This window comes from Molossus molossus, unplaced genomic scaffold (genome assembly GCF_014108415.1).
Source record: "Molossus molossus isolate mMolMol1 unplaced genomic scaffold, mMolMol1.p scaffold_m16_p_1, whole genome shotgun sequence".
NCBI classification, from domain to species: Eukaryota; Metazoa; Chordata; class Mammalia; order Chiroptera; family Molossidae; genus Molossus; species Molossus molossus.
In genome coordinates this window covers 89,236,298-89,245,917 of record NW_023425344.1, presented here as the reverse complement: position 1 = coordinate 89,245,917, position 9,620 = coordinate 89,236,298, and positions in this window count along the sequence as shown.

Sequence of the window (9,620 nt, the reverse complement as noted above, 5' to 3'; positions counted from 1 at the left end):
TGTCCATGTCATGCTTCCTTGTCTTCCTGAGCCAATGTTCTTGGCGGGGTTGCTCTTCTGCCACGGATGTTGAGGCAGTGAACTCTGGGCTTCTGTTGTCTGTCTGGGTTCACTTGTTATCAACGTATCCTAGGGATTTGATAGTGTTTAGTAAACAAAGAGATAAAAATGGAAAAACTACACTGCAATGATTTCCTCTTACCTATGGCTGTAAATATTACCAAATAGCCACTAAACTGAAGGTGAACCCAGGAAGGGTATTAGTTTTTCCTCCATTGACTCTTTTTTTTTCATTTTTTAAAAAAATCCTCACCAGAGGACATTTTTGCATTTGTCTTCAGATAGAGCAGGAGGTAGAGAGGGAGGAAGAGAGAGAGAGAAACATCGATGTGAAAGAGACACATCGAGTGGTTGCCACCCACACAACCCCACCCAGGGCCGGGGACAAACTGCAACCAAGATATGTGCCCTCAGCAAGAACCGAACCCGGGACTCCCTGGTCTGCGGGCCGATGCTCTAACTGCTGAGCCAAACTGGCCAGGGCATTCCTCTATTGACTCTTAATTTGATAATTAAGAAATAAATTTTGAAAATTTTGCTCAGTAACACAGAATTTCAATATGGCCACGCATAATTGATGCTATACTTTAATCCTAAAGAGGCCATTTAGGAGTTAGGCATGGGATGCTTTCCATTTAAGGGCTCTGCTCCATAAAGATTCAAAGGATTAAGATTTAAAGATGTAAAACTCCTAGCTAAGTCACACATGACTCAGAGCCTGAAATGTTTTCCATTAAGAAAAACATTGATCTTATGGGACTTGAACTTCTTTTCTAAGTTGTGTTTTATGCTTTCAAAAGCTGCTAGTACCCCGTTTTATTTTTTCACGTGTAACTTTGTGCTAACAGACTTAAAAATTTATCCACACCATTACAAATGTCCAATAATCACTTTCAAATGAAGAAAAAGGAGAAAGAATTGCTTCTCAGTTCTTCCTTGTCCTAACTAGTAAAAAAAGAATTAGATCTGAGTAAGGGAAAAGCTTAAGTCTAAAAATACAGTCTCGACAGAACCAAAAGAAGTACAGAAAGGAAAGCTGATGCCTTCATTTAGAAGGAGCTGTGGGCTGTACTCTCCACTGCTCTCTAATGCTGTCAACCAGTTAGAAGCTGTCTTGAAATCAGGCCGTGGGAAAATGCAGCTGAATTAGATGAACTATATTGATGGTCTGCAGGCCCCATGCTTTTTGACTTAGTTCGAGAGGATGGACATGGACTGGTTAGTTTGGTAGTTAGGTTCTTAACTGATTTTTAAAAATTTGTATTTTTTTTTTTTCTAATCTTTACCTGAGGATATAGTTTCCATTGGCTTTTTTTAGAGAGAGTAGAGGGACGGGTAAGGGGAAGAAAGAAAGAGAGAGAGAAAGAGAGAGGGAAAGAAAGAGAGAGAGAGAAACATCAATGTGAGAGACACACACATGGATCCTACACACACCCTGACCGGGGCCAGGGATTGAACCTGCAACCCAGATATGTGCCCTTGACCAGGAATTGAACTTGCGACCCTCCAGTGAGTGGGCTGACGCTCTAACCACAGAGCCACCGTGCCAGGGCTAAAATTTGTCTATTTTTAACTGAATATTTGTTGTCTCGTCTACAAAACCCAAGAAGCTATAAGAGGAGTTCCTAAACATGTAGATGAAAAAGGGGTTTCAAGGAAAGTAACCTCACAAAGTGATCTAATCAAATTCCTAACTGTGCAGGTCATGGTGGATAGTCATGTTCCAGGCATATAACTTCTTTAGTAAAAAGCTCATCTTTGCCTTTAGCAAGCCTTTTGCATTGCATTGTTTCGGCGCATCTATGCTAAGCCACCTTTGAAATGCCTCTTTTCAGACCCTTCCTTCTAAGGCATGACCACTCTCAAGAGAGCCCATAATCTTAACTATTTTGTAATTAGATCTCTGCCTTGCTTTCTCCCACGTTCATGTAATCTTCCTTATGTTTCCTCCTTAATTTTAAATGCATAAAAGTAACTGCAAAACTGTCTTCTGAGCAGTGATTTTCAACCTTTTTCATCTCATGGCACACCTAACCTAATTACTAAAATTATGTGGCACCCCAAAATATATATTTTTTTGCTGATCTGACAAACAATAGGCATAACTTTGATTCATTCACACCAGACGGCTATTGTTGTGTTGGCTCTTGTCATTTTTTAATTTGACAACCTAAGGGAATAGAGGTCAGTGCCCCTGACTAAATAGTCAGGTGCTGCATGATTTTAAAATTCTTGTGGCGCATCAGTTGAAAATCGCTGTTATAGAGCATTTGAGATCTTGCTTCCCGGCAATTGTCATCAGTTTGGCTCAAATAAACTCTTACAAAAAATTCTCTACAGTTTTGGATGTTTCTTACATCAACAAATATGTGAAAAATTGTTATTTCCTCCCTCCATTTCTTAAAAATAACTCATTGAGATTAATGGAAATTTGCGCCAGGCAAAGCTATGGTCTCTTTTGGAAATGCATTTTTCCCAATGTTTCTATATTTAATCCTCTCATTGCATGCCGTTTATCTTTAACTTTGCTTATAGGAAGTCACTTATATTTTTCTTAAGATACTGAGACTTACCAGATCATAAAGATTCATAGAAAGCTGTTTGTCAGCTTTTAAAATCCTGGCTTTGATTTTGGAAACTGTTCCCCCCCCCCATTCATAGACCAATAAGGCAGCTATCTTATAATAAACATGGTGTGAAATTTTTATTTATTTTTTTTAGTTATTTGAAATTGCCCCCCCCCTCCAAATAATCCTTTAAATTCTTTAATTACCTTAGCGCCATCTTGTGGATTTATTGTGTATGTCTGTAGAAATCAAACCTATTAAATGTGATAAACAATATAATCTTTTGGTCAATTTTGTTATGATAAAGACCTTAAAGTCCTTTCAATAAAAGGATAAAATTAATTCCCATATTCTACTACATTACTCAAAAAAATTCTAAATATTCCACAGTTATTTTTAAGAGGCAATCCAAAGGTTAACCTGATAAATCTGAGATTATTGTAATAAATAATCCAAACCAAGACCAGCCGTAGAAACAGATGGTGCTTCTGGAAGAACTTAAACATTTTCCACTCGTAAATGAACATAAACCTTCTGCCCGGAGCTGTGCAGCTACATGGACTTATGAGCATGCCTGTAAATCTATGTGGTTACTTTTTTTTTTTTGCCGTCTTGAGTCACATTCTTTTAATTTGATGCTTCTCAAGGTATGGAAAAGAGAGGCTAACTAGAAACACAAGAGAACACGCTCTGGTTATTCTCAGTGTGTAGTGCTCTCTTTCCTCTTCCTGTGGTGGCTTCCTGCTTCTCTGTTTTGCATGTGAGACTGTAGATTCCAGTAAAAGGACAAAAGACATTTTAGCAAGCTTTTATTAGACCTAAGCCTGGGTTTAGCTCCCTAAATAACTGAATAGATATATAATCCTATGGATTTCTTGAGGCAGGGATTTGAGTCTAGATTGGTTATGACTTCTTTTTCTGAGTCTTTTTAAATGATTAGCATTACTTCTTTGGACAATTGTGTTTGAGAGGTAACATCTGGCTTAGATAAATAATTTGAAAGCAAAGAGAAAGTAAATCTGAAAAAAAAAGAAAGAAATAGAAAATGAAAGAAAAAATGAAGTGAAAACACTTTGTTTTTAGGTATTTATGCTGATATATTATTTTATTTTACTGGATTTTGACAAACAAACAAACAAACAAACAACCCCACAACCAACAAACCAACCAAACCCAACAAACTGTGGTTAAGCTGTGAATTTAAGAGGCGGATGGTTAAGAGGAGCTTGCCAAGAGCTTTTTTTAATGGAGTATAAATCACTGGTGATGATTTATATTAGAGAACCAGAGTAAGTGAAATAGAATAATTTACATTATATTAGAGAACCATATGAAGTAAATAGGATATGTAGTTGTTACCTAGTTTATTGGTTTTAATTTTACTGGTTTCACCTTTTATTCTTAATTTTTTTTTTAACTGACCATCTTTCACTTATATGTAACTGAACAAATCATTTCACAGGGAAATGGAATTACTTACACAAATACGTTTTCTGAATATTTATGTCCTAGCAATATGCTGACATTAAAAATTATAGCAGGGTCACGGTAGCCAGGTAATTCAGTTGGTTAAAGCATTGACCCAATAGACAAGGTTGTGCATTCAATCAATCCCTGGTCAGGGCACATACAAGAATCAACCAATGAATACATTAGTAAGTGGAACAACAATTCGATGTTTCTCTCTCTCTCTCTTATCCTTCCTCTCTCTCAAATCAATAAATTAAAAAAAATTATACTAGAGTTCACCCAATGCTGGTCAGGATGTAAAAGAACTGGAGCACTCACACATTGCTGATGGTACTGTAAAAGGCTACAGCCACTTTGGAAAACAGTTTGGCAGTTTTTGTTTATTTATTTATTATTTTTCTCTTCTTCTTCTTTTTTTTTAGAGTGAGAGGGAGAGAGAGATAGAAACATCGATGAGAGAGAACATCGATTGGCCGCCTCCTGCATGCCCCCCAATGGGGATCGAGCCCGCAACCTGGGCTATGACTTGACCGGGAATTGAACCGGTGACCTCTTGGTACATGGGTCAATGCCCAATCACGGAACCACAGTGGCTGGGCCAGTTTGGCAGTTTTTAAAAATATGAAACACTCCAAACTAGTGACAATGCAGATGTCCTTCAACAGGTGAATGGTTAAACCAACAGTGGTACATCTATACCACACCGCTCACTAGTAAGGAGAACAAACTATTGATACACCCAACAGCTTAGATAAATATTCAGAGAATTATGCTGAGTAAAAAAAAAAAAAACAAAAAACAAAACAGTTCTGAAAGGTTATGTACTGTATGACTCAAATTACATACATTCTGAGTGACAAAAAGCCAGAGATGAATATATTAGTCATTGCCAGGGGTTTAGGATGAGGGAAGGGCAGAGGAAAGGTGGGTGTGGTCATAAAATGGCAACTCAGGAATCCTTGTGGTGATGGAAATGGCCTGTATCATCATTATATCAATGTCACTATCCTGGCTGTGATATTGTATACAGTTTTGCAAGGTATTTCCACTGGGGGAAAATGTAAGCAGTATATGAGATCTTTCTATATTCTTTCTTACAACTGCATGTGATCTACAATTATTTCAAAATAAAAGAAAAGATTAATACAAAACATAATAAGGTTTTCAAAATATAACTCAGTGTTGAATTAATGAATGTATACTCAGGATTGTATACTAAACCTTCCTATTTAAATTAAGTCTATTAATATTAAAAATTTGCATCAGAGTTTACAGAATCCTGATTGTGAAAGAGATATAATTTTATACCCTGTTAGCCTTAAAAAATAGATTTTACTATATCAATGTAATATGTTGTGAAAATGGTTGCATTACTATTTTTTATGTTTGCATAGTTAAACATTCTTCTAAAAAATTAAATGTATGGAGGTGACTATTTGTAAAGAGAACAAAATAAAATAAAATTAGTATTTTTTAATGTAAATAACTTAATTCATTAAGAAAACAGATATTGGTAAAATAATTTTATCTTGCATGCATATTCATCATCACAGCTTTATAATATTGCTTTAAATGTTTTAGTAAATCCAGATAAAACAGACTGTTCTCTAATTAACTTTTAATTAAAGTTAGCAGAACAACCTTTTTGTATATTGATGGATATCTATTATTCTGCTTCTGTAAGTGACATCACCATGCTGTTGGCCCATACTGATATTTTTTGATCAAAGTTATAGGAAGAATGTTTCCTACATCTACAGTTATTTTATGTATTGAGAGAACCAAGGAGCTCAAACAATCAGTATGTCTATACTGGACATAAACAGAGAATTGAAAGTAAAATATTCAACCAACACCAAGTTAGTTGGCCATGCCATTCTGTGTATCTAAAGAAACTGACTTTATTTTACCAAATAGTAGACTGGATATCTAAATTTTCACAGTGAAAACACAATTCTCAGTGAGCTTTTAATTTCAGAACTGAAAAAGGATCAAAATATCTTCATAGCACTTCAAAGATACTGTAGTGTTTACATATTTAATGGTGTTCCACTTGGTCCAATACATCTTTCCAACCTTGGAGCATTTGGTGGCTGTTTCTCATTACTACCTTACAAGTACAGCTTAATTTCATTTGGGATATTAGCAGATATAAGAAAAAGTTATTTCAATAGTATATATTGGGATATTAACAATTAAAAAGAAATATATTTCTTATCACAGTCTTCTGTTGAGGGGGATTTGAAGGCAAGAGAAAAGATGTACAAAAATAGCTGAATTAGTTAGACAATCTGGATTTAAAAAATCTGCTGCTAAATTCACTCATTTATTTACAACGCAATCTAACTGGTTCTACCTTTAGCTAAAGGATAGACTTGGTCTAAATATGTAATCTCTTCTTTAAAAAATATTTCTTTTTCAATTATAGTTGACATTCAATATTATTTTATATTAGCTTCAGGTGTACAGCATAGTGGCTAGACAATTATATTATTTACAAAGTAATCCCTCCAATATTTTAAGTACCCATCTGGTACCATATATAGTTATTACAATATTACTGACTATATTCTCTATGTTGTACTTGATATTCCTGTGACTATTTTATAACTATCAATTTGTGCTTCTTAATCTCTTCATCTTGTTCACACAGTGAACAACTCCCTCCCCTCTGACAATCATCAGTTTGTTCTCTGTATCCATGAGTTTGTTTCTGTTTCTGTTTTTTTTTTTTTTTCCATTTATTTTGTTCTTTAGAGCCCACATATAAGTGAAATCATATGGTATATGTCTTTCACTGTCTAACTTATTTCACTTAGCATAATACCCTCTAGATCCATCCATACTGTCAAAAATGGTAAGATTTCATTCTTTTTTTGTTGTTGTTAATCTTCACCCAAGGATATTTTTTTCCATTGATTTTTAGAGAGAGTAGAATGAAGGGGGAGGGGGTGGGAGGGAGAGGGAGAGAGAGAGAGAGAGAAACATTGACTGGTTGCCTCCCAAACTTGACCCAACCAGGGCTGGGGATTGAACCTGCATCCCAGGTACATTCCCTTGACCAGGAATTGACCCTTTGACCCTTTGGTGCTCTGGTCAAGGCTTTAACCATTGAGTCATGTAGCCAGGGCTCATTCCTTTCTTTTTTTATGGCTGAGTACTATTTCATTGTATATATGTACCACAACTTTTTTATCCATGTCTATTGATGGGCAATTGGTTTGCATCCACCTTGGCTACTATAAATAATGTTGCAACGAACATAGGGATTCATGCACCTTTTCTTTTTTAAACAATTTTTATTTTTAAATTACAATTTACATTTGATATTATTTTGTATTAGTTTCAGGTGTATAGTATAGTTGTTAGACAATCATATACTTGCAAATAGTCCACCTGATACATAGTTATTACAATATTACTGACTATATTCTCTTTGTAGTACTTTACATTCCCTTGACTATTTTGTCACCCAGGTCCCCAACTCTCCTCTCCTGTGGTAACCATAAGTCTGTTATTTGTATCTATGAGTCTATTTCTAGTTTGTTTGTTCATTTATATCACTCTTTAGATTCCACATGTAAATGAAATCATATCGTATTTGTCTTACTCTGTTTGACTTATTTCACTTAGCATAATACCCTCTAGGTGCATATATCTTTTCAAATTAGTGTTTTGGGTTTTAGATATATAGCCAGAAATGGAATTGCTGGATCATAGGCAGTTCCATTAAAAAATTTTTTTTCAGGCAGAATTTTTTTGTTTTAATCCTCACCTGAGGATGACATGCTTGGCGGGGGTGGGGGTTGGGGGGGGGTGGAGAACATCAATTGGTTGCCTTCCATACATGCCCCAACCTGGAATCGAACCTGCAACTCAGGTATGTGCCCTGACTGGGAATCGAACCGGTAACCTTTCAGTGCACAGGACAATGTTCAACCAACTGAGCCACTCCGGCCAGGTAGGTCGTGTGAATTTTGAATTGTGCCAGGCCTTCAGTAATTCCTCCATCATATAAAATGAAGTAGCTAAGGCCTTTGGACCAAAAAGACTTGTATGGTAGTAAATTGCCATGCGAATCAAGGTTGTATTCCCATCCTTAGGATGAGGAAACTGGGAAACTGCTATTCTTGACACCCTGTGAGAAGTCAGAAGTCTTGGTTCAGAAATTGCTTTCCCATTTCCATTTTAGTTCTGACCAGAGATGAACTGGTTATTCCTGCATCACTGTTCTTGTTTTTTGTCTTCCTTCTCCAGGATTCAGTTCGCCTGTTCTGTGTGCAAGTTTCGTAGGTTTGAAGATGAAGAAATCCAGAAGCATCTGCATGCTATCCCAGATCCCACGTGACTTGGGTTTCATCAACAGGGATTGACCACGAGCACTTTTTCAAGAAGATCAAGGCTGCTCACTGCCTGGCTTGCGACATGCTGATCCCCGCGCAACACCAGCTCCTCCAGCATCATCTGCACTCTGTTGATCACAATCACAACCGTTGGGAGAGTCCCATCTGATGCTGGCTGAGGGGTGAGCCTTCCCGGGCTGCCAGCGGGAGGTCCAGAACCTTCTGTGCTTTATGGGGAATGCTAACATCTTTAGGGGCTCTTGCCATATTCCATGAAGTCTGTCACTTCATCGATTGATTGTACGATACATCCTAGTTTGTCTCGATGTCGCTGCTTCTTTAACTCTGTAGTTGTAGGACTTCCATTCAGCTTGATTTCAGGCGGTTTTGAATGACGGTTGTTCTGTAGTTTTTGATGTGGTTGTGGGAGGATGTGATACTGCGTTTACCTACGCTGCCATCTTGACCAGAAGTCCTCCATTGTTAAATTTTGAGGAACCTCTATACTTTTTCCAAAGTGGCATCAAATTTTAGTCCCACCAACGGTGTACAAGGGTTTCCTATTCTTCACATCCTCACCAACACTTGTTTGTTGTTGATTTACTGATGCTAGCCATTCTGATAGGTGTGAGGTGATAGCTCATTGTGGTTTTAATTTGCATCTCTCTGATGATTAGTGACATTGAACATCTTTTCATATGTCTATTGGCCATCTGTATGTCCTCTTTGGAGAGGCGTCTATCCAGGTCCTCTGCCCATTTTAATTGGATTATTTGTTTTGTTGGTGTTGAGTTGTACAAGTCCCCTATACATTTTGGATATTATTAATCCTTTATCATATGTATCATTGGCGAATAGTTTCTTCCATTCAGTAGGCTGTCTTTTCATTTTGTTGATGGTATCTCTTGCTGTGCAAAAACTTTTTAGTTTGATATAATCTCATTTATTTATTTTTTCTTTTGTTTCCTTTGCCCAAGGAGATATATCAGAAAAAAATATTGCTAAGAGAAATGTCAGAGAGTTTAATGCCTATGTTTTCTTCTAGGCGTTTTAATGGTTTCAAGTCTTACATTTAAGTCTTTAATCCACTTGAATTTATTCTTGTATATGGTGTAAGAAGATGGTTCTAATCTCTGCTTGACTACTGGCATAAACTCCTTGACAAGTGATTTTTTTTGCT